The 25,256-nt window shown below is 44.4% G+C and overlaps 1 long non-coding RNA gene across 1 annotated transcript in view; it reads right to left on the bottom strand.

Moving 5' to 3' along the window:
* Nucleotides 1-25,256, bottom strand: part of LOC146860730 (uncharacterized) — a 140,790-nt gene that overhangs the window by 32,908 nt on the left and 82,626 nt on the right. The window lies entirely within an intron of this gene.

The following is a 25,256-nucleotide window of genomic DNA, read 5'->3' as shown; positions in this document are numbered from 1 at the left end:
TTCCTTCAAATAACAAGCAGGGGGGAGAAGGAGGCAGCCGAAGAGACGAGAGAGTCTCAGCTGAGCACGAGCACTGCTCGAATGTCATTAAAAGGCATACAGCCTTCAAATAATGTGAAAGTAAAGCAAACCTTATATAGCTAAATGACTATACTGCCTGCAAAAATACTCCTGCAACATCAAGTATGCAGATGAGGAGATGAGCGAGTGGCAGCTGAGAGCGAGCGCTACTCGTGTATTGTTAAAAGGCGTGTTCCTTCAATTAACAAGCAGGAGGGAGGAGGAGGCAACTGAGGAGACAAGCAAGCAGCAGCTGAGAACAAGCACTGCTCGAGTTTTACCAAAAGGCATGTTCCTTCAAATAGCAAGCAGGGGGAGGAGGAGGCAGTCGAAGAGACGAGCAAGTGGCAGCTGAGCGCGAACGCTGCTCGAGTGATGTTTAAAGGCCCGTTCGTTCCAATAACAAGCAGGAGGTAAGAGGAGGCAGCCGAAGAGACGATTGAGCGGCAGCTGAGCATGAGTGCTGCTGAAATGTCGTTAAAAGGCATGCAGCCTTCAAATAATGTGAATGTAAAGCAAACCTTATAGAGCAAAATGATTATACTGTCTGCAAAAATACTTCTGCAACATCAAGTGTACAGCCAAGGAGATGAGCGAGTGGCAGCTGAGTGTGAGCGCTACTCGAGTGTCGTTAAAAGGTGTATTCCTTCACATAACAAGCAGGTGGGAGGAGGAGGCAGCCGAGGAGATAATTGAGCAGCAGCTGAGCGTGAGCACTGCTCGTGGACAGCTAAAGAAATTGTGGTTTCAAGTGTAAATAAATACAATGCAGCGTAAGAGCCTATGTAACAGATGCATGCCATATGGGAGGTTACGAAATTTGAAAAGTAGGGTCTAGTAAGCTATTTCACCAATGAAAAGCTGGTATTTACCAAGGACAGTAAGGGGAGCCAATAGAAAAGTTGGGAGGGGCTTCAAGCCGATATTCTGAACACAGCATGTCTTGAAGAGACAGCAGAAGCGCTGCCTAGGCGAACTCTAAAAACCTTCAGTAGAATATAAGCATGTCGATCATCAGGTACCAGTCCGAAACACAATATTCTGTAGCACGCCTCACTTTTCTGGGCATAAATGTTGGTGTTATCCATATCTCAGTGTTTCATTAGTTGCCAGTGTTTTGAAAAGCCTGGGTAAAATATCCTAGTACGTCAATTGTGTAGTTCTGGTCCCAGGTGTTTTCATTCAGATGGGAGTCAAAAAGGATTTTCAATGTTTTAAACAGCGACAAAAGTGTTACTGGCAATGAGACAGGTCAGCAAAGTTTAATATCGTAATATATTTTGGTGGCTTTAATGATGAATAGTACTCGGTTGAGCATAAAGCAAACAAAAAACATTGTGTCTTTATATTCGGCTACGTGTTTGATGATAGTGTGGAATCATAATTTTCTAATGTCCATTGATGGGGGAGTATATGTGCTGGTGGTTAAAACAGTTGTTAGGTAAACAGGATTTTAAATTTGTTATCCATTATTTCGACAAACGCTGAGTTTACTAGTACTCTTTGGAGGTGGCGTCTCACATGCCAGCGATCAACAAACCTGAAGGGTGAATACAATTTAAAGTGAATATTGAAAATTAGATTTGTCTAACTGCAAGACGAAGCGGTTGTATATAGATTTCATTCTAAGAAGCCACAGATTACAAATACTTTAAAGATTAATAAAAACTGTCGGATTTATGTTTGTTTAAAAACATCTCTTCCTCATAGAGATTAATTTCTCCTGAAGAAGTGCAATACATATGTAGAATGCATTGGGGGATTTGAAATGGCTTCCAAAGAATGAGAAACTATAATAAAAGGTAATATTCAAGAAATGTAAAAAAATGAAATATTTTGTGCCAGTTGGTTTTTCATGCATAGGATCATCTAAAAAAGGTTGGAGATTTAACTGAAGACTTATGTGGATTTATTATAAACATGATGCAAAAATGAATTCTACCATAAGAAGAAATAAGAATGCTAAACATCATCAACAAGACTGCACAGAATGTTGCAATGCAGTCATCGAGCAAGTGCAATAGGTATTTATGTAAAATAAATTTCACACAGAACTATATGATCACGAGGTACCAGTCAAGCCAAATGACTGCAGATGACTAAAAAGAAGCTAGAAGAACGAATCAATGAAGTGCATTTAGCATTGCTGTGTCCTGGAAGCCACTGGGCAGCTGCCTGGCTCTTCTGTTTCCTGCTTGTGCTTAAGCCTAGGCTCATCGCCAACGGTGAAATCTGCCAGGAGCATGTAAAGCTGGTCCTACTCTGTCCATTGGCCTCGTTGCATATCTCCTTCCACCAGATGTAAAACTATGCTCTTTCTTTAAGTGACCTCGCTCTGAGCCCGCCCACAGAGAAAAGGCATTTCTCACTTCATAGCTGTTTGTGGGGCATCCAGACTGTTTGCTGGAATAATAAGGAGACTCCATCTTGAGTCACCATCCACGGAGGCCACCATGATGTGCCCTGGTGTCCTTGATAACAACTAAACTGACAATTTACTACAGCCATCACTTTTCAACTTGTGTTTGTTATAGTGGCCATGAAGGGTACTAGGCAGGGTTGCCCCCTCTTCCCCATGATCTTTGACCTGGTCCTTGAACCACTTGCTGCCTGGATCCCGCAGGACCCGCTGCTGCAGGGAGTGAGGCGTGATGGAGACTGGGAGCAGCGTATATCATTATATGTCGATGATATTATACTGTATCTGACTAACCTCCTCTCTCCATTGACAGGGTGCTGCATATCTTTGACCTCTCTGGCAGGTACTGCATTAACCGCTCAAAGTCATTGGTCTTCCCGCTTGCGGGAGACAATGTGAGACTCTCCCGAGCCTGTATGGTGCCTCTGATTGCGGGCAGCTTTCAATACCTGGGGATCAATATAGCTAGAGATCCCCAGGATTTATTTTTATAAACATCTCCTGCCACACCTGAAGAGATTGAAAGGAGATGTCAAACACTGGGGCAGACTTCCGGTCTCCCTTATGGATAAGGCGGCGCTATACAAAATAATGGTACTCCCACAGTTGATTTATGTGCTCCAAAATACACCATATACAGTTCCAAAAGAGTTTTTTCGGAAGATTGAAAGTGAAGTCCATATACTGTTGTGGCAGGAAGGAACACTGTGTATAGTGCTCACTAATCTTTAACGAAGGGTGTATGAGGGCGGATCGGCGATCCCAGACATCACTGGGTGACTCAACTGCTCATAGTAAACGAGTGGGTCTTTGCAGATCACCAGGAACCAGCCTATAGAGTAGATAGGCAAGCAGTGGGATGGAGAGGTATTGAGTCACTCCTCTATCAGAAGAAGAGAGAGAAAGAGTTACAGCAGAACACACGGACAGTAGTGAGGGCATGGAGGGAGGCCATGGGATTCTTGAGGTGGAACAGACGGCTTACGAATATGATACCACTATCGTACAGCAACTTGCTCCATGAGTGGGTGGATTGAGCGGTTTCTCAAAGTGAGAGCAGTTGGGCATAGAACACCTGAGAGGTATTTGGCGTGATCAGGCCTACATAGCATTTGAAATCCCTAGCCAGGAATTTGAGCTGCAAGAAACAGAAAGGTACAGATATCTCCAGTTGGTGCATGCCCTAAAACGACCTGTAGGAGAGGGGGAGCAATTGTCGGAGGCTTCTCCTCTGGAGGATCGCCTCTTAAGCTAACATATCCCCGAGAAGGCTATATCCATCATATATCGGAAATTGATAAATAACTCACCTGATCCATTAGTGGTGTTCCAGGCGGCATGGATGGAGGAACTCAGTGGATTAGACAATCATGACTGGCAGGAGGCCATTCAAAGCCCCGTGAGGTGGCAATATAAGCGAGATTTTGCCTGGTCCAGCTTCTAATTCTTTATCGCTCCTATTATTCAAGAACCAGACTAGCAAACATTGGGAGGTCGCCTGCGTCAACATGTCTGTGGGGATGTGGTGGGGAGGGTAAGTTTTTCCACATTCTCTGGGAGTGCCCAGATATACAGATATATTGTAGAGGAGTCACATAGGTTATGTCTTGGGTACTGGCCTTGGAGGTCCCCATGGATGTGAAGTGGCTATTACTAGTGATATGGGGGAGGAAAATGTGTCCAAATACCAGAGAATCTGGTTAATTCTGGCAGCGGGGGTAGCTAAACGAAACATAGCAAGAGCATGGGGCTCGGCAGATCCACCCAGATTAAACAACTGGAAAACAGATCTAGATTGATGCCTGAGGGTAGAAAAGGTGGCCTATCAAAGCCGGGGCCGCCCCAGGAAGTGGGAGAAAATAGGGGGAGGCTTGCAGACCTACAGGGGGTACTGATAGGGATGGTTTAGGAGATGGAGGGACCCTGCTTTTGTATGTAGGGGGGGCAGATGATGGATTTTAACTAAATTGATGGGCCATATTAGCGCCCCTACAGTCCTGATTGATGTTCTGCTTTGCAATATTGTCATCTTGCATATTCCATGCATGTACTATGTATGCTATTTGACTTAAGAATGATAAAAAAAAAAGATTGTGGTAGCCATGTTAAAAGTTAAAAAGGGCCACCTACAGGCATCACAGATCTTCATGGCAAAGTTATAATACTCTGTTTGAATAACCTCTTTTTTGACACATTTGTTTAAACTAATCTTACTATCTAAACAGTCCTTTTGTAAAGTGCTGTATATGTACCAACTGTTCTTATGTAAAGTGCTCAGATACCCTTGTGGGTCTTGTTCAGGCTATATAAAATTTCAACAATAAGTAAAGTAAAACTAAATGAAGAACCAACAAACCTACAAAAACAAAGAAAGGGATAAAAGTAAGAGTCCCAAGGATGTTGGACTTCCTATGCATATATTCCTTTCGCTGTGTCTTAAATAAATCAATAAGTATGTCATAAAACAGGAGGAAGAACAGCATTTCTTTGACTCTTTTGGAATGAAAATCTCATTCAACAAAAAGCATGGATGCCATCTTGGTTATCTATCGTTGCTTAGGCTACGCCATTATAGCAGAAGATCATGCTATTCCACCATCAACTCTACCTAGTGCAAATGAATGTGAGATGCTATGCAGACAGGTACCGGGTCCACAGAAGCCCAGGTAGATCTGAGGTGGGAAGCACTGCCCATCAGTCAAGGATGTGTACGCTCTGAGTTCAGGACACAATGAGCAACAGATACCCTTTCTATAAGAAGACCATGTACAAATCCCTAACTTTCACCTGACCTGTTGGTTGTGGTTAATGAAATTTCTTCTAAAGGAATCAATATTTATGTCCTTAAGTGCAAGTGCAGTTTGATGAAGTATGGAATAATTGAAATCGTTTATACATAAAATAATAATGACCACAGTTTATACAACAATGTCATACAGAAAAGTATTCTGTTACAACATAAGACTGTGCAGCCACGTTGAAAAGACACAGGGCTTACAAACAATGCACAATGCAATAACAACTGCAGCAGCTGGAATTCTCACTGGTCAAAATGGACTCATTATCCAACAATGAGGGAGACACAGCTCTCCTGACTATAACCATGTCAAAAATAGTGAAGGCTGAATGATCACAAGTAATCTCTCTCTACATATATATATATATCAATAGTGATGACATATTTAGGCCCGTGTCCAATGTAACCAATCTATGTACTTTTAAACATTAGCTTTAAAAGAATAAAATTTACTAATCTAAATGTTCACAGTATGTAACTAAACATTCAATGCTTTTTAAAACAGCTGTCGCACATCTTATACAGGAGGTGCTCATTTACCATTCCATTATGGTGCCCGATTCACCGAGGTAAACTGAGACGAAAGTCTAACTTTATGACTTTCGGTATTCACAAAGGGCATTTACGAGTAGTAAAGTTAGACTTTTGTCTCAGTTAAACTTAAGTTTTGGTCTTAAGTTTACCTGAGACCAAAACTGATACAAAAGTCTAACTTTACTACTCGTAAATGCCCTTTGTGAATACCAAAAGTCATAAAGTTAGACTTTCATCTCTGTTTACCTTAGTGAATCGGACCCATGATGTGCAAATTCATGAACAGCTGAGCTTTGGGGAGGTGGGCCACCTGATGTTCTCCACAGAAGCTGACCCCATAGTTTGGTTTCAAATGTATGCTGGTCCGGTGACATCGCCACGCTGGTGTGCACTTACACACTCAGCACACTGCCTTGGCCAATTTGGCTGTTCAACAAGTGTCAGATACAAGATATGTGATCTTCATTCTCCAAGCAGGCTCCATTTCAGCCATGTTTGGTTTCGTCTTGTCCATGGGCAATACGCTCCAAGGTAGATCCCCTAATCACTCCACCTCAGTCAGTGTGTGGGTGAGCATATCATGTTCTGGGTTAGACATTTTTGTGGTTCCCATTCTGCCACTGGTATTGCCTTGCGTTGCCAATCGTGTTTGGTACCTCCATATGCTGACAGGGAGGATCCCATCGCAGACTGGAGTTTGGTGCTGTTTATGAGTTGCAGGAGGTAGCAAGCACTAGGAAGATATTTGATGTCTTGTTTTGATAGTTAGATGTATTATTAGTTGGGTGTGAAGAAGCTATAGCCAAGATGCTTACTGGTTTGACTGGTTCATTTGTCATGCACACTGCCCATCAGGATTGTATGTCTGTGAATTAACTACAGGCACTGGGTGGTGTGCAAATCCATAATATCCATCTGCTGGTTTGTCTGGACTGCGTTAGGTGACTGTTTAGAAGTGCACTGTAGTGTGTTTTTGTGGTATGGGTGGGTGCTGTTGTGGATTCACTCATATTCACCTACAGTATAGGATGTGTGTGAGGTGTTCTGTCTAGTATATTTTTGTTGAACGTTCATGTGATTTCTTATTTTGTTATAAGTGCTGGTGTGTGCATTTTACCACCGAGCTGGAAGAGCTGTGCAACTTTGGTGTAAATAGTTCTCTAAAGTTTTCTGTAGGAGGTTGTGCTAGTACTAAGTGCTGTTGAAGGCCCATGACAGCCTTCACTTGTGACTGTACTGATGCACTAACCTGTGCTGCATCACAAGGAAGGATACAGATAGTGTTAACATCTAAAAACAAACACAGTCAATAGCAGCCATTTACATTACAAAGTGGCCTTGAATGATAGAGAAGGCAAGGAAATCTGGGACCCAACCATTTCACCTAGTCTGATGCTCTTCGTTTTCAGTTCTGGTCTGGCGTTGGAAAGTATAGTGGAAGGCTAGCTCTTGAAGGGCTGGAAAGCACATTTTGTTTTTTCTCAGACTCTTCTTTCGTCTAATCAGAAGAATAAAGTTTGAGCATCACTGGTCATAGACCTAAAGTTAGAAGTCAAGGGCATTTATTGAAGGGCCATGGCCAGATATTAAAAGGAGTACTTGGAGGAGCAGAGAGTCACTCTGCGATTGGGTATTGATGTCCGCAGTTGGTTAATGTAGGCAGTTCAATATCATCTCTATTAAAAGCTTTCTACAGGGCTCAAGCATACAAGGTTATCCAAGCATTAGGCCCTCTACTCTGGGAGCCATGACAGTGATGCCAAAGTAAACTGAGAGAAAATAACCATCTTAAGTTTTCTTAAGGCGAGTCTAACTTACACATAGCCCTCATCCATATTTTTGCAGCCATTATCAGAAGCGTTACCTCACTCTAGTTATACGCTTGCATGTTGGTACCAACAAAACATCTTGCAGAAACAGCAGCCCTCTACACTTGGATTGGTTTGCTTGTCTGTCTTTAAGCACCTCTTTATTTTTATTTTTTGAGTTTTTGATATAGCGCTGCTGGGCTCGGAATAGTGACAGGGCGCATTGCAATAAAGGACAGTATGATAAGAACGTCCACAAGGTCTGCAAGTGGAAGAGAAATGACATAACTATTTGAGTGAGGCAACTAAGAAGCATATACTTTTGTGGTTAAAATCAGCATACCCCTATGGCTTTTTAAAGGTAAATACATTTGTAGGCAGTCACATAAACAAAGTGGTAGATGTGAAGGCAGATATAATAGTGGGGTCCTTCTCTCTGGCTATGAAGACTTACAATGAGGAAGTAAGTCTTATTTGGATAGGAAGGGCCATGCACATCCTAGGTGCACTCTCTCAGAAGGTGGACATTTTTACAAATAAGGTATTTTGTGAAGTAGTTTAGATTTGCTTCTTAAGGTGCATGTATTACCAGACAATCCCAGTTGATATGCGAGGTGGGGGTTTGGAATGAGCTGCATCTTTTCTACAGACCCCCCGGCCCCCGAACACCCTTCGCCACCACCATCACCGACTTCATCGCACCCCACGCCATCGCCTCAACAAACTACATACTCATTGGAGACCTGAACTTCCACCTCGATAACCCCAGCGACCCTAACTCCACTATACCCATCTTCGTGGCAGGAAACAGCATCCAATTCAGCCACATAACGCAGCCGCCATAGACCTACCACCACTCCGTACACTTTGCCATCAACAAACCCAAGGCACCCAAACCATCCCCATGCCCACCACGAAGGAACTGGAACAAGGTTATCGACGAGCAACTTAACTCCACCCTCACCCGAGACAACCACACCTGGGCACCCGATGCAAACGACGCAGCCAGAAAACTCCAAACCTGGATCTCCAACTGCGCAGACGAGCTCTTCCCGCTACGCAACCCCGACAGACAACACCCCAGGAAACCCGCCTGGTTCACCACCGCTCTCCAAGAAGCCAGGTGCACCTGCAGACGCCTGGAGAAGAACTGGAGAAACACCAACACAACGGAAAACCACACCACCTACAAGGACACCATGATGGACTACCACAACCAGATCAGAGCCACCAAGAGGAACTTCATCCACAACAAAATCCTGGTCAACTCCACCAACTCCAAGGAACTTTTCAGTGTCATTCAAGAATTCACCAACCTACGCAGCGAAGCCACAGACATCCCCACCATACCAAGACCTCTGCGACAAACTTGGAACCTATTTCCACCTCAAGATCAAAAACCTCTACGACAACTTCATCGACCATCCACCAGGCGCCATAGATGGCCCCTCGCCCCCCAGAAACACCAGCCAGCCCACCATCTCTAACTGGACACTGATCACGGCCGAACACACTGCCTCGACTATGAGAAGCATCCACTCGGGGGTTCCCACCGCCCCCCTCACATCTACCACAGATCCGCGGCCGCCATTGCACCCGAACTACAATGCACCATCAACACCACCTTCAAAACAGGCACCTTCCCAAACGACTGGAAGCGCGCAGAAGTCAGACCCCTGCTCAAGAAACCCACAGCTGACCCCACCGACCTCACGAACTATCGGCCCATCTTGCTCCTCCCCTTTGCAGCCAAAGTTGCAGAGAAAACAGTCAACAGGAAACTGACACGATTCATTGAAGAGAACGCCGTCCTCGACCTGTCCCAATCCGGATTACGAAGCAACCACAGCACAGAGACCGCCCTACTCGCCGCCACATATGACATCCGCACCCTCCTGGACCAAGGCCACTCCGCAGCCTTCATCCTGCTCGACCTATCAGCGGCCTTCAACACCGTCTCCCACCGCACACTAGTCGCCAGACTACACGACGCAGGCATACAAAGAACAGCCCTGGACTGGATCCGATCATTCCTCACCAGAAGAAGCCAAAGAATCGGACTCCCACCCTTCCTCTCCGACCCCACGAAAATCACCTGCGGAGTCCCACCAGGTTCATCACTGAGCCCCACCCTCTTCAACATCTACATGCCCCCCTTGCAGCCATTCTCCGACAACATGGCCTCAACATTGTTTCCTACGCCGACAACACCCAGCTCATCCTCTCCCTCACCAAAGACCCCACCACTGCCAAACTCAACTTCCAGAAAGGAATGCAAGACATCGCAGTCTGGATGACCAACAGCTGCCTGAAGCTCAACTCCGAAAATACAGAAGTCCTCGTCCTCGGTACAACCCCTTATGCATGGGACAGCACCTGGTGGCCGACCGCCCTCGGAAGCCCACCTACCCCTCAGACCACGGCAAGAACCTCGGCATCGTACTCGACTCATCACTTACCATGAACCAACAGGTCAACGCTGTCACGTCCAGCTGCTTCATCACCCTCCGCATCCTCCGCAAGACCTTCGAGTGGATCCCCCCTGAGTCAAGGAAGACAGTCATCCACGCACTAATCACCAGCAGACTGGACTATGGAAACGCACTCTATGCCGGCATCAATAAGTCCCTACTCAGCAAACTCCAGACAATACAGAAAGCCGCCGCCATACTCGTCCTCAGCATCCCGACACGAATACATCAGCCAACACCTACGAAGTCTCCACTGGCTCCCCGTGGAGAAAAGAGTCACGTTTACAATCCTCACTCACGCCTACAAATGCCTACACAACAACGGACCCAAATACCTCAACGACAGAATCAACTTCAACATACCCAAAAGAAACCTCCAATCTTCCAACCTCGCACTGGCCGAAACCCCGCGCATCCACAGAACCAGAGCAGGTGGAAAATCCTTCTCTCACACTGCAGCCAAGACCTGGAACGAGCTACCAGCAGACATCAATCAGACGTGCCCCCTCACTAAACACATTCAGGAATACCCTCAAGACCTGGCTCTTCGGCTAAACAGATCTGCGGACTCCCTGACCCCTCAGCGCCTTGAGACCCTCACGGGTGAGTAGCGTGCTTACAATTCACTGACTGATTGATTGATTGATTGATTCTATGTGATATAAGATGTTTGGAGCTAGATTACAGTGTTTACCACTGTAGGAAGCTTAAAACAGGAATAATTCTGCTAAAACTTCTGGTGAGAGTGATTAGCCTGGCTGCAGAGTGTAGGATGACTTTGAAAAGGATCAGATGAAAGCTCCTGTATTCAATGCAAAATATTACCAGTGCATGTGTAGTGGCTCTGAAGTTATATCTGGAGATAAATAGTCTGATGTTACAGCGCAGCTTCAGTGGAAAGCTGACACGCTTAGTGAGTTTTTTTATTTAAAGGTCAGTATTGAGGGAGCTCTGCAGCTTAGTGCTGAGGGATTTGTCTGATTTTGCAATCTTGGGTAAGATGCTTAGGGCTTGTGGCTTAGCAGTCCAATCAGAAGGGAAAGCGTTAGAGCTGTTTGGCGGTAATAGGAGGAATACAGTCTTTGGGGAGTAAAGTTTAAGTTTCACCTGGGAAATTCATGAGATAATTTCGGATAAGCATTAGGATAGAGCGCCAATATGATCTGTGCTATCAATGTTGAGGTAGAGCTGTGCCTGTTGGTGGAAGTCAGTACCTCCCTTCGAGAACATCTCTGTCAGCGGTTCAACATACAAGTTGAATATTAGGGAGGGCAGGGGCGTGGCTTGGTCATTAAGATTGGGGGGTGTGGGCTTCAGATTTCCCAAGAATCACGCTGGTTAAAATACATTATTTGAGAAGCAGGGCAGGAGAAGACCTTAAGGAGCAGTAGAAAGGGAGAGGAGTGTGGAATATGAGAGGTACTTAAAACTCAATATTTTTTTAAATAACAATTTTTAAAACCTTTAAAACAGAGATGAGTGTTTGAGTGTCTGTGTGTTTTTGTCTGCATGTGTATGTAAAAATCCCAAGTGAAATCCGACAAACTTCTCATCATACCCGACTTAAAGAACCTGTACCAAACTATTTACCACAGAATGCATTTATTAGGTGAGTGTAACACCACAAACACCTCTCTGAAGATGCGCCCCTCATGGAGGGAATGATAGGTCCTTGTGGAAATCCAAATGGAGCAGCCTTTGGGAGAGCGGATGAGAAGATAGAAATACCAGTTTTAATGGATTGTGTTGCGTTAGACATGGTTTTAATCAATTCCAAGCCATTCCTTCCTTCCCATCCTACTGCATATAAAGTGTAAATGAACTTGAATATGGAGGTTTCTGTGTTATTACCATATTAAAAACCAGACTAATTAAATCCCAGTAATTGTTTTTTGCATGTATATGGTTAAACCTTTCTCTAGTACGTTTCTTTAGGAATTTAGTTAAGAATGGTTCTGTATTTTTGAAGATTGTCAGGGTCAGGTTTATATTTTTCAATAGAGGATTAATATAGACCACTTTTAGTTTATTTGCAAAAGTGTCACGCAAAGAGTGGAATTTGTAGTTTCCAACCACGTGTGCAGGAGTCCATCAGCGTGGTCTGTGGCTAGGGAAGGTGGCAGTGGGCCAGGTACAGCAAAGGCCTAATGCTTGCAATGGCTTTTTTCAAGACCAGCCATGAAATGGAACTAAAGGAGGACTAAGAGACTGACAGTGCTTTTCTGGTGAGATGAATTCTAGTTGGAGTGCATGGTGATCAATTTCATCTCTAACCTCTGAATTCTATCTGTATAGTTTTTGGGCTATGTCACTGCAGTTACGCACTATAGGTGGGAGAGATGTGGCTTCATGTGTCTGGTAATGTATGATTTCAAAAAGCTCTCTTAGCCTGTTTTTTTAGCATTCTGAAGTTTGAGGCTGAACAAAAGGCATTAAAAAACCAACCTTTTTGGTAGTTTTTCTTTCCTTATTTAGAGATGTGAGCTTGGGGAGGGGAGGTTTCACCACCTCCTCACATAAGTATGTAGGATCTTTCTTCGAATGGTAAACTTGTAGTGACCTGACATTTTTGGTATTTGTACTTTTGACTGGAGAAAGTTTATTAAATATGGTGGATATTTTGTCATTGTATTACTTAATTGTTCAGTGGGGTCGACAGAGGGGGTTCTATCCAGTACGAGATAGTGAATCAGAGAGTCACATTTGTTATTATTGATGCCCTTTATATCTATGACTATTGCCAGTACTTTCTCACTCTTAGCTTGGCCTCGTCTGCTCCTATTAGAAGCAGCATTTTCACCAGTCCTCTTGCTTCTCTCGGCTGGCATTGATTGGAATAACCCAACTTGTTTTTTTATTTTAGATTAAGTCTGGCAACTGACTTTAACCTCAGGTGCTGTCATTATAGCTTGGCTAATCTCTTGCAATGTGATGAATCCACCTCTGCAATACATGCTTTGGGAGAGTGCTGATAATCCCATCTCTAATTTTAAAGTAATTAATGATTATTCAGACTCTGTATGTGTATTTTGAGCCTTGGTTTAGATGCTGTTGGACTACCCTTTTTGTAGGGTTATCCTCAAATATTTTGCCTTCCTCCCCCTATTTTTCTGACCTTCTTTTTGTTGACTTTAGGACTATGAGCACTTTAACACTGCTAATCAGTGCCAAAGTGCATGTGCTCTCTCCTCTAAACGAGGTATGATTGTTTTCCACCGTTTTGCATATTTGATTTACTTATAAGTCCCTTGTAAAATGGTATCCCATATACCCAGCGCCTGTAAATTAAATGCTACTAGTGGGCCTGCAGCACTGCTTGTGACACCCACACACATAGAGGACTATTAGGATGACGGCCAGATGGCTGCCGCCGGGCCATCAGTGGCAACCGCCGGGCCGGCGGCGGTCATCCGCCCGCAATCGCAACCCAGAAAAACAATGGTCCCATTAGCATGGCGGTGACGACCGCGGCGGTGAGATTTCCCGCCTGCCACTTTTCCGCCGGTAGCAGTCCGCACACTTGCTTGGCGGGCAGAGCTGGACCACTAAAATAGGGCCGGTGCAGGGTCAGGCTCCGCCGGCATGATTGTGATGCCGGCGGTAGCCAGCCTTTCCGCGGCGGTGGAACCGCCATGGAAAAGCATGCAGAGAATGTCTCCGGGGGCCCATTGCGGCCCCCCAATGTGTTTGGGGGTGTGTGGGTGCACTAGGGGATACCCATGGTACCCCCCTACATGTCCCTGTACCAGGTAGCAGGCACTGTGCAGTGCCTGCCACGCAGTGCAGGGATATGCTGAACATGCATTTTTAGATATCGCAGCGGTGCTGCTGGCAGCAGCAACCACTGTAATGTTAAATGCCACGATCGTAACGCAGCGGTCGGATATCGACTGCGGAGCATACTATTTGAACCGGCGGTTATGCCGCGGTCCTAGCGGGCGGTGTTTTCCCGCTACCATGGTGGTCGGAGTGATTTTCCGACCGCCATCCTAATGGACCCCTAAGTCTTTCAAACCTGTCATGGGCCTGCCAATACAGGGCCTGTGTTTGCAGTCTACTGCCACTGGAACTGTGTAAGTAAAAGGGAGGACATGTGCCTTTATGTGATGCCAACTCCACTCATAGCCTAGCATTGGAAATTTCCTTAAATACTTTTAAAGTGGTAATTCCATCAGAAGGGAGTGGTGTTACCATATTTGGTATGCTTAGAATAGTGGTGATAAATCCTGCTTAGTGATGTAGTTGGATTTTACGTTACTATTTTAGAAATGTCACTTTTAGAAAGTGGGCATTTCTCTATACTTATGACTCTTTGTGCTTTGCAGCCAGACTCTAATATATGTCTGAGCTGGATAACAGCTACACTTGGTGCATACTTTCCAGACAGCCACAACCCAAGAAGGGCTGGGTGTGAAAGGTGATACATCTGCATTAATCTGCATACTGATAGTCTTGCTGGGCTGGGAGAGGGAGAGGTTGTTCACACTTTACATTTGAATAGGTTGTGTCCTGCCCTCACACAATGGACTGATTTGCCCCCTACTGATCGTCTGGAGTCAGGCTGGGTTGAAAGTGATTGTTGAGCACTTGAAGGGGTTTCTTTGAAGTCACCCCATGATCAAAGGCAATTTTGAGTATAAGTACTGGGGCTCTAACCCCATGTTTTCAGACACTGCGTGGGACTTGCAACCAAATGCTGTTGGCTCTACAATCTGCACATTGCCAGAGGACTGCTGTGTTGCCAGGAGGAACCGCCATTAGGACTATCTGCTTTGTTGTTCTGACCTGCTGCTTGTTGGGCTGCTGGAGGGACAGCTACTTTGCCAAGGACTTTTATGTGCTGGCCTGCCTGCCGCTCCCTGTGTGCCCTCCAAGTGTTCTCCAAGGAGCACAGCACGTGTTGAACACTCTTTCTTCTCCCAAGATTACCAGGGTGCGTGATACAGGAGATGAGAGAGAATGCTCTTTGTTTTTCTAGCACAGCTTGTGTGACGCGCTCCATCTTGCCCAAAAACCCGAAGTGTGTGGGCATCACCTGGAAGGAATTATCCCCAGGATGTGGTGAGCACCTCTCATGCCCCCACTCTGAAGGAATGGAGCTTTCTTTACACCCTTTGTTTTTCCCCACACTGCCTCTCCATCAGGAGAGAGCTGCCGCAGATGTGAGGGAAACCCCAGATAGGGTTGAGAGCGGAGCGGAGGAACTCCACTGACGTCATGTGGTGGATGGGGCTGGACTGCTTGGCGAAGACGCACCCACCTTCTCTCCACGGGAGGCTCAGGAGAGGAGACGCCGCTGGCCCTGCAGTGGAGCCGACGTATGTACAGAATGATTCGGAGGGGTGATGAATACTGCCTCCACCCTCCAGGTATTGTGGGGCTGACAAGAAGGCACCGCCTTCCCACATTCCTTCACAGGCGGTGCGGCACGGTTTAGAAAATAAAGGCTGCGCTGGTTTCAGCAGCTGCACCACACGCTCACAGGCAGCTGCATTAGTACTGAACGCGGAGGGACCGAACAAGGTCTCCCCGCGTGGCTCTGCAGTTGTGCTTCCTCCTTTCTCCCTTGGGGCCAGCCCCGGGGCATCGCGTCTCTTCTCAATGGTGTGGGAAACCTCTGGAGAGGACCCTGAGAACAGTGCTGGGCCATATTTGAAAGCAGAATTACCGTAGTACGTTTAGTAGGTGCGCAGGTGCTTCTGTGCCCTATGTGGGATACCTGATGACCATATAAAATGTAGTAGGACTGCAGGTGCTTATGGTGATATTTTGTGATCCATATACTTATGGTGATATTAGGTGATGTATGTGTTTTCCCTAATCTAACTGGCATTACATCCACTGATGTTATGATGTATGTTGTTTTGATTCTTGCATTGTCCAGGATAACCAGGACTATCTCAGTATTTGCATAGTATGCACAGTATTTCATGTCATTTTGGTTGTATTTTATTTATAATATACTATATATATTTTTATACAATCCTGTGTGGACTCTCTTTTGTGGTGTATTCATTGTGTTGCTGTGTGTGTGTGTTGCACAAATGCTTTACACATTGCCTCTGATGATAAGCCTGACTGTTCTGTGCCAAGCTACCAGAGGGTGAGCACAGGTGGTTATCTTTGGTGTGTAACTGACTTGCCCTGACTAGAGTGATGGGTTCTGCCTGGCTTAGGTGTATACCCTAGCCAACTAGAATCCCCATTTATAACAGCTGCATAGATTTATTATTATTTCAATATCTTTGCTTGGTGATTCTGTTGTCTGATGGCTGATAAGAGATATTTCAGAAAGTTGTGAAAAGCAACTCTGAGTACATTAACAGAGTATCCAGAACATGAGGGACACTGACAGGAACCCATGAACCCCCTTTGATGTGATGGTCTCCTCAAATTGCCTTTTCAAGCCATCAAGGAATCCTTAGCTTTTCACTGTTAGCTCATGAGAATGCTGAGAGGGATGTACGTAAACCATTTATAGACATTCAACTGAAAAACCACTGTGTCACAGGTAATTTATTAGTCTTTGACAAGAGGTTTATCCTAAATGCATAGGTTTACAATAGTACGGTGCTCTGATTATGACCTCACAGATTGCATCACTCATGACGTGTACAATATCATTGATGCCGTCACTGATAACATTTCAAATTACATCATAGATAACAACACTGGGCATTGTGAGGGCACAAGTTCAAATTAGCGCAGTAAACTATACCTGGTGAATTTCAGTGATTTTTTAGTTTAAAATGTTACGTTTTAACTGACATTTTCATCTAGCTATAACGTCACTTTACCCTTTGTTTTCTTCAGTGAAAAAATAAATAAAATAGCTATATCTATATATATACGCACACGTTTATGTTTTCATTTTTCAACTACGAGTTAACATTCAGACCAGAAAACATTGGGGCATATTTACTAGAAAATGACACAGCGTTGCGCTGCAAGCTATGTTGCTGAGTTGAGCTGCGTCATTAGGAAAGTGCAGGGATGCAAAGTATTTACAGCAATATGACGCATCCCTCTGATTTCCTCTCCGCTGGCGCACATTTGGCTGACTAGCATTAACGTAGGCACCCTTGCACCAGGGTGCAAGGGTGCCTGCATTGCACGGATTATTGTTTTTGCGCAGGAAGGACATCTTCCTGCACAAAAACAATAATTTATGGTGTTTTCCTCCTTCTATGTGTGCTGTAGAATGCCGGGCACAAAGAAAGAGCAAAAAACTAGAAGAAATAAAGATATTTCTCCTCGTTGAGCCACTTTAACGGCTCCCTGGGGAGACGGTAGAATCTGACGCATTCCTAGGTTCATGAAATCTTGTAAATCTGAGAATGCGTCAGATTTCATGTGTGTTGCATGGGAACACTCACAGCAACACCCATGGAATACCCCTTTCACACAGATTAATGCATGAAATGGACCGTATTTACAAGGCCATGAAAGGCCACTCAGGATGACTTTATGTGGCCTTGTAAATATGAGCCGACATACTTTGCCTCCGGAGCATCAGCATAAAAGTGCTGCAGGGGCATTGTAAATATGCCCCATTGTATCGGCTCTTCAAATTATTTGGAGCACCAATGGGGTATAAGAGTGTCAGCATTCACTGCTTCATGGAATTGACTTTTATCTTTTCTGCTCTGAAGCTAAGGTATCCCCAGTTGCTAGCTCATACTTTAAGAGAACTTTGAAGGTTACCATAATTAATGAGGAGGAGTCTTGGGTCACGGGACCCGTGTATATATGGCTTGAGCGGTTTGAAGCGCTGTAAAGCTCAGGTCTCACTATAGTGGTAAGGGAGATTCTGCTCTTAGAGTATTTGTCTAGGAGGGAACACCCTTTACAAAAGGTCACTTTGAGGGCAATTGGTAGACATTGTGATGGAATGCCCTTCCTTGCACAACCCTCCAACTGTTCTACCTATAATTTGCTTTCCTGTCACTCAGGTTTGATATCGAGAGTTCGATCAGAGCCAAACAGTGGTCCGACTTCAAAAGACTCTATGCCTAGGGAGTTGCCTCCTACAAAATCGATGAACAAAGCTGAACAATTGTAATGTTTACCAACAGGGGCAGACAAACCTAGTGGGAGGAACTTTGAGAATAGATTACCTGTTAGCCTGGCAGAAGCTTATCCCAAATACAGAAAATATTTCAAAGGAGCCCCCACTAATTTGAACTTTTCCTCAAGGCCTTCATTTCCTGATGACTTCACATCTTTTTCATGTACAATAGGAAAGGAAGCAGAGTTTGGGCAAGTGCCCACTCCACAAAAAAAATCAGGTTCGATGTTGTTCTTTTGTTGATGGTCTCTGGTCTCATTCTGCTAGAACAGGGTGCAAGGTTTGAAGCTTGTCTTCATCCCAAATAAAGCGCCTGCCGACTGTGAAGTTGTCAAGGCAGTGAAACACAAGTGTCTTCGTGGTTGTCTGGTTGTGCCTTCAGATTAGGGGTGGGCAGAAAACTACGCTCCGCAAGCGTAGCAGATAAAGACAGCCACCACTGCTCACTGGCCCCGTCTCTGCTTCTGAAAGCAGTCAGGCGGGGAGAGCCTCCCTGGGCCCCGGTTGTAAAGGTACTCTTTCAATGTTTATTCACGTCATGTTCAGTTTAGTATTTTCTTTGTGTTCATTCATATGACATGCTGTGTATTCCACATTCTTGCAGGCGCTGCGCGAGAGTGTATCTTCAAACATGTTTATGTTTGAGGGTGCATCTCTCGTGCTGCGTCTGCTCGTTAATGAATCTACAGTTAGTTAAGGCATTATGCAGCTGATCGTTGTTGAGAGCAGCAGTACTCCCGTGTTTAGCTGGCATTGAAATAAACTTCTCTCAGGATTGAAGTCTACTTACTGCCTCTATCTTTCTGCTTGAATTGGATACATTCCCCACCTTTACATTTGGCGACGGGCTTCACCAGCTATTCACCATTAGACAACTTTCAGAGATTTCGGGATAGGCACTTGTAGCCAGGAAGTTGATCTGCATTGTATTGCCGTCTTCGTCGGTGTGATTGGATTTGTGGAGTCGACGAGCTCTCTTCAGGCGAAAATCGACCACGGGTTCAGTTCGTGCTGAATTTTGAGCGTTTTGCTCGGTTTCCGCAACAAGGGACATCCGGATTGAAGATTCAGAAACAACGTGATGACGACATCACGCGAGACAAGGAAACAGTCCTAAAACACATCGACGCTGACTGCTGAAGAGGAGGGCCTGCTTCAGTGCACCTCCTACATCATCGCGCTTCACGTAGAGGTGGTATCTTTATTTATAAAAAAAAAGAAGAGAGGCTTCACAAACGGATGCTCAATCGTTCTAAGTGTCAAACAGAGGGTTGGCACATTCTCAACTGAAATTTGATATTAACAACGGAATCAGCTATTTTGCCACATATAAAGCACCTGACCTGGTATGTACTTCATGAAAGTTAAAAAAAAAAAATGTAATCTCAAAAAGGTTTTAAAAAAAAAAAAAAAAGAGGGAAAAATACAATTTTACCAAAGATAATAATCTTAAAGGAAGAAAATATTTATATTTGTAAAACTAAACAAGAAAAGAGTTGATAATATTTATTCAACATGGCTAACAACCAGCAGATTGTACAGCTAAATAATTTTCTCGCTGTTAATGGCAAACCTGCTGAACCTTGGAAGACATGGTTTCGCAGCTTTGAAAGCTATATGATTGCCATTGCTGCAGAAGAATATCCGGCCAAACGGAAGTTAGCAATACTCTATAGTCACTTGGGAAAAGCTGGTCGTCAAACTTTTGATAACTTACCAACCACGATACCTCCCCCTGGAGATGGTGATGGTTGGAATGTTTATACTGATGCTATTCAGAGACTCAACAAAAAGTTCCTAGAACAACCAAATGTCATGCTTGAACGCTATAACTTTATGAAACGTAAACAAAATGGTGATGAAACTGTACAAGACTATATTTCTGTACTTAGAAATTTATCAGCAGATTGTAATTTTGGTGCTTCATTGGATATGTACATTAGGGACCAATTTGTGTATAGTTGCTATCACAAGAAAATTCAGGAGCGTATTTTAAGCTGTAGAGATCCTACCCTGTCAGAAGTCATTGATATGGCTAAAAGTATTGAAAGAAGCATTGTTTCATCAAAATGTATTGCAAATGAAAATACTACACCTGTAAATTTGGTTCAAAATGACATGCTTGTGAATGCTATTGCCGTCAAAATCAAATTCTCAAGACCATTTCATAAGAAACCTACCACTATTTGTTACAGATGTGGCTCTAGAACACATCTTAGTAATAGCCCCACGTGTTTTGCTTTAGGAAAGAAATGTACAAATTGCAGCAAAATAGGGAACTTTAGCTCAGTTTGTAGAAGTAAGCAATCTGTTCATGTTGGGTCCATTTCCTCACAAGACTTTCAATAACCAGAACTTAATGCCCCCTCGTTTGATGTTGCCCCCCTTGAGTCCTCATTACAAAACATGAATATTAACACTATAGATTTATCTTCAAATAACATTCAAAAAAGGGAAATTTTAGCCATTGATTCTTGTGAGGATTTAAGTAACCAGGAACGTGCTAAGGATCCAACATGTGTAGTTGTTATTGCTGATAAATCAATTGACATGATGGCGGACTCAGGTGCTCCGGTTACCATCATTTCTAACATTCTATTTGAAAAATTATGGGCTGCATCTATGACCCTTTCAAAACTTGATATTATTCCTAAAGCATATGGAGGCACAGACATAGATATGCTTGGATTTTTTATGTCAAATATATCGTGTCTTGGTAGACAAACCATTACTAAAATATACGTTGCAATAAATGGAAAGAACATAGTAGGCTGGCAAGACTTGGCAAAAATGGGTTTGAAACTTGTCCCTGGTTCAGAAAATCCTGTTCAAGTTAATGATACTGATATTTCATCTATTTCAGATGACAATGAACAAATTGTTAATGACATTGTTACACAATTTCCTCAAGTTTTCAATTCCAAAATAGGTAAAATCAAAAAATTTGAACATTTAATTAAACTTAAGCCAGGTGCCATACCTGTTACACATAAACTCAGGTCCACTCCTCTTAGTGTAAGGGATGATTTAAAAAATGTATTGGGAAAAATGGTATCAGAAGGTATTATTGAACCAACTGACTCTTCTCAGTGGGTTAGTACCATTGTAATTGTAAGGAAGAAAGATTCCAGTATCCGTCTCTGTGCTGATTTTCGCTCCCTCAATCAAAATATACTTATTGATTGTCATCCCCTTCCCAAAATGCAAGATCTTCTAACTGGCATTAATGGTTCAAAATATTTCACCTTACTTGACCTTCGCAGCGCATACCATCAAATTCCCCTGTCTCCTCAGTCCACCACCTTGACAACTTTCATTACCCCTTTTGGAGCCTATAAATATCTGAGACTACCTTTTGGGCTAGCCTCCGCGGCCAGCGTCTTTCAGAAATTTATGGATTGTTTACTTAAAAATATCGAATGTGTTCAGGCCTACCAAGATGATGTTCTAATCTTTTCTAAAAATAAACATGAACATGTTCAAACACTCAAAAAAGTACTTACACGTTTTAGAGATGCAGGCATCACCTTAGGTCAAGACAAATGTACATTTTGTAAATCTGAGGTGGATTACTTAGGTCATTCTATTTCTTCAAATGGTATCAAGCCAAAATTTTCACTTACCAAGGCCATTTCTAATGTTCAAGTACCCAAAGATAAAGATGCTCTTAAATCCTTCTTAGGCATGACGGAATATTACTCAAGGTTCATTCAAGCCTATTCACAAATAGTACAACCGTTACGTAATCTTTTAAAGAAAAATGTGAAATTTATTTGGTCTTATGAATTGGATATTTCCTTCAATCTTATCAAAAAAGTTATTTCTGACTCCCCAGTTTTATCCTCATTCACCCCAGGGGTCAAATGCCACATTTCTGTTGACGCCAGTCAGTTGGGTTTGGGAGCTGTTTTATGTCAATGGTTTGGTGCAAAGGAGAACACTATAGGTTTTGCCTCTAGATCTCTCTCTTCTGCTGAAAGAAATTACAGCACAATAGAGAGAGAGGCACTTGCCTGCTCCTGGGCTGTTGAAAAGTTTAAAAGTTTCATTTGGGGTTGCCATTTCATTCTCTTAAGTGTTCATAAACCCCTATTGCATCTTCTCAACGGAAATGGCACTGGTAAACCCTCTGCTAGATTAGTACGCATCCTTTCCAGACTACATGAATATAATTTCACTATTCAACATATTTCTGGTGGTCTCAATGTAAGAGCAGATTGTCTTTCTAGACTTCCCCTAAAAGATGATCTTCCTGACCCAAAATTTGATGAAGTAGAATGCGTAGTGGCATCTATCAATGAACCTTTGTCCATTTTTCCCGTCCTGTCACAATCTGATTGGCTTCAAGCATATGATAATGATCAAATTTTGCAAGCGGTCAGGAACATGATTATTTCTGGCTGGCCCAGAGAACGTTCCCTGCCTGCTTCATTAAAGTCATATGCTCAAATTTCAGATGCCTTTCTATTGTTAATGAAATTTTGATGCGTGGTGACCAATGTATTCCTCCCTCTTCTATACGCATTAAATTAATTGAATCTGCTCATGATGGACATCTAGGAGTTGGAGCGACTTGCAGAAAACTTAAGGAACATTTTTGGTGGCCTGCTATGGACAAAGATGTGACTCAGTGGATTGATTCATGTGAAACTTGTTTACTTTCTGATAAGCATTGGAAAATCAACAAACTTCCTCTTCACCCTGTACCTGAGGAGGCATGGCTTAAGATTGCTATGGACTTTGCTGGCCCATTCAATCTTCTTCCTAGTAGTGAACGTTACATTGTTTCGCTCATTGACTATCACTCAAAATGGGTTGATTTTGATTTTTGTGATTCTCCTAATTCCATTGCTGTTGTAAAATTCTTGAACAGAGTTTTTCAATCAGAAGGTTCTCCCAAAGAGGTCGTTACAGATAATGGTTCGCACTTTTGTTCAACAATCATACAAGATTTCTTCAAAGTTCATGACGTTAAACATCTAAAAGTGGCTCTTTACTCCCCATCATCGAATGGTCTCATTGAGAGGATGAACAGATTTTTGAAAGAAGGTATTCAATCTGCTTTAGCTTGTAACATTCCTGTTGAATTATTTTTAAGAAAGAAAATTTGGTCATATTTGGTCACCCCTCACTCCACAACGGGTATTTCTCCTTTCAGACTGCTTAAAAAGAGAAATCCTAATGGAAACATTTGTCCTAACTGGATAACTGATCTTATCAGGAAGAAAGATACTTCATGTTTGGCTTGTCAGGATAAAGTTATGCTCAAGAAAAATGTATTCCTCAAACAGAACGTTCAAAAGAAATATTTCAATTCACCTTGTTCTTTATTCACGAAGGATTTTCAGATTGGAGATTGGGTTTTACTTAAGAACCCAAAAAAGGTTATGAAAGGAGACTCTAAATTTTCTTTACTTATTCAAGTTGTCAAAACCTCAAAAGGTTCACTTTTCTTGGGAAGGAAAGGGTGGTGTAGTAAAAGAGCTGTTGTTAAAATTTCACATGCACTGGCCAATAGAATTATTACTTGCAAGAGATCTACCACAGATGACTATGATTGTTCACATTTTCCTTTAGGAGCTTCATCTGACAATGTGGTCACTCAGGATTCATCCTCTTCAATTGTCACATCTTCTTCTTCACAAACGTCTCCTGCGTCTCAACCTAGAGTTCCTTCTCCAAGTACGACTTCTGACTCATGTAAATCTTATCGCAATTGTTCCATTCCTGCTAGATTCAAGGATTACTATATGTCGTAAAATACCTTTTTATTTTAGTCTTTATTTTTCATTTTTATGGGAAAGGAGATGATGTAAAGGTACTCTTTCAATGTTTATTCACGTCATGTTCAGTTTAGTATTTTCTTTGTGTTCATTCATATGACATGCTGTGTATTCCACATTCTTGCAGGTGCTGCGCGAGAGTGTATCTTCAAACATGTTTATGTTTGAGGGTGCATCTCTCGTGCTGCGTCTGCTCGTTAATGAATCTACAGTTAGTTAAGGCATTATGCAGCTGATCGTTGTTGAGAGCAGCAGTACTCCCGTGTTTAGCTGGCATTGAAATAAACTTCTCTCAGGATTGAAGTCTACTTACCGCCTCTATCTTTCTGCTTGAATTGGATACATTCCCCACCTTTACACCGGTGGACCCCTGTCTCCAGCACCCGAACCCTCAGCTGGCTTGCAGGACGGGGGGCTCCCACACCCCGGGGCCCGCCGGACGGAGCACGAGCCCCGGGCCAGGTCCCAGCTTCCGAACCCTAGCCAGGCAAGGGAGAGCCTCCCCGGGCCCCGATGGACACCCTTCCCCAGCGCCCGCACCCTCGGCTGGCTTGCAGGATGGGAGGCTCATGCACCCTGGGGCCCGCCGGACGGAGCACGAGCTCCGGGCCCGGTCCCTGCTTCTGAACCCTAGCCAGGCCGGGGATAGCCTCCCCAGGCCCTGATGGACTCCCGTCCCCAGCGACCGGACCCTCGGCAGGCTTGCAGGATTGGGGGCTCCGCACCCTGGGACGGAGCACGAGCCCCGGGCCCGGTCCCTGCTTCTGAACCCTAGTCAGGCCGGGGGAGAGCCTCCCCGGGCTCCGGTGGACCCCCGTCACCAGTGCCCGCACCCTCGGATGGCTTGCAGGACGGCGGGCTCGCGCACCCTGGGACCCTGGGACGGAGTACAAGCCCCGGGTCGGGGCCCAGCTTCTGATCCCTAGCCAGGCCGGGGAGAGCCTCACCAGGTCCCAGTGGACACCCTTCCACAGCGCCCGAACCCTCGGCTGGCTTGCAGGACGGGGGGCTTCCGCACCATGGGTCCCTGGGACAGGGCACAACCCCCAGGCCCAACTTCCGAACCCTAGCCAGGCTGGGCAGAGCCTCCCCGGGACCCGGTGGAACCCCCGTCCCCAGCCCCCAGACCCTCGGCTGGCTTGCAAGACGGGGGGCTTCCGCACCCTGGGACACTGGGACGGAGCAGAAGCCACGGGCACGGGCCCAGCTTCTGAACCCTAGCCAGGCCGGGGAGAGCCTCCCCGGGCCCCAGTGGACACCCTTCCCCAGCGCCCGGATCCTCGGCTGGCTTGCAGGACGGGGGACTCCCGCACCAT

Source organism: Triturus cristatus, chromosome 3_1, assembly GCF_964204655.1.
Source record: "Triturus cristatus chromosome 3_1, aTriCri1.1, whole genome shotgun sequence".
Taxonomy (NCBI): Eukaryota; Metazoa; Chordata; class Amphibia; order Caudata; family Salamandridae; genus Triturus; species Triturus cristatus.
The sequence above is the reverse complement of the archived record's forward strand: the minus strand, read 5'-3'. Positions and strand labels throughout refer to the sequence as shown.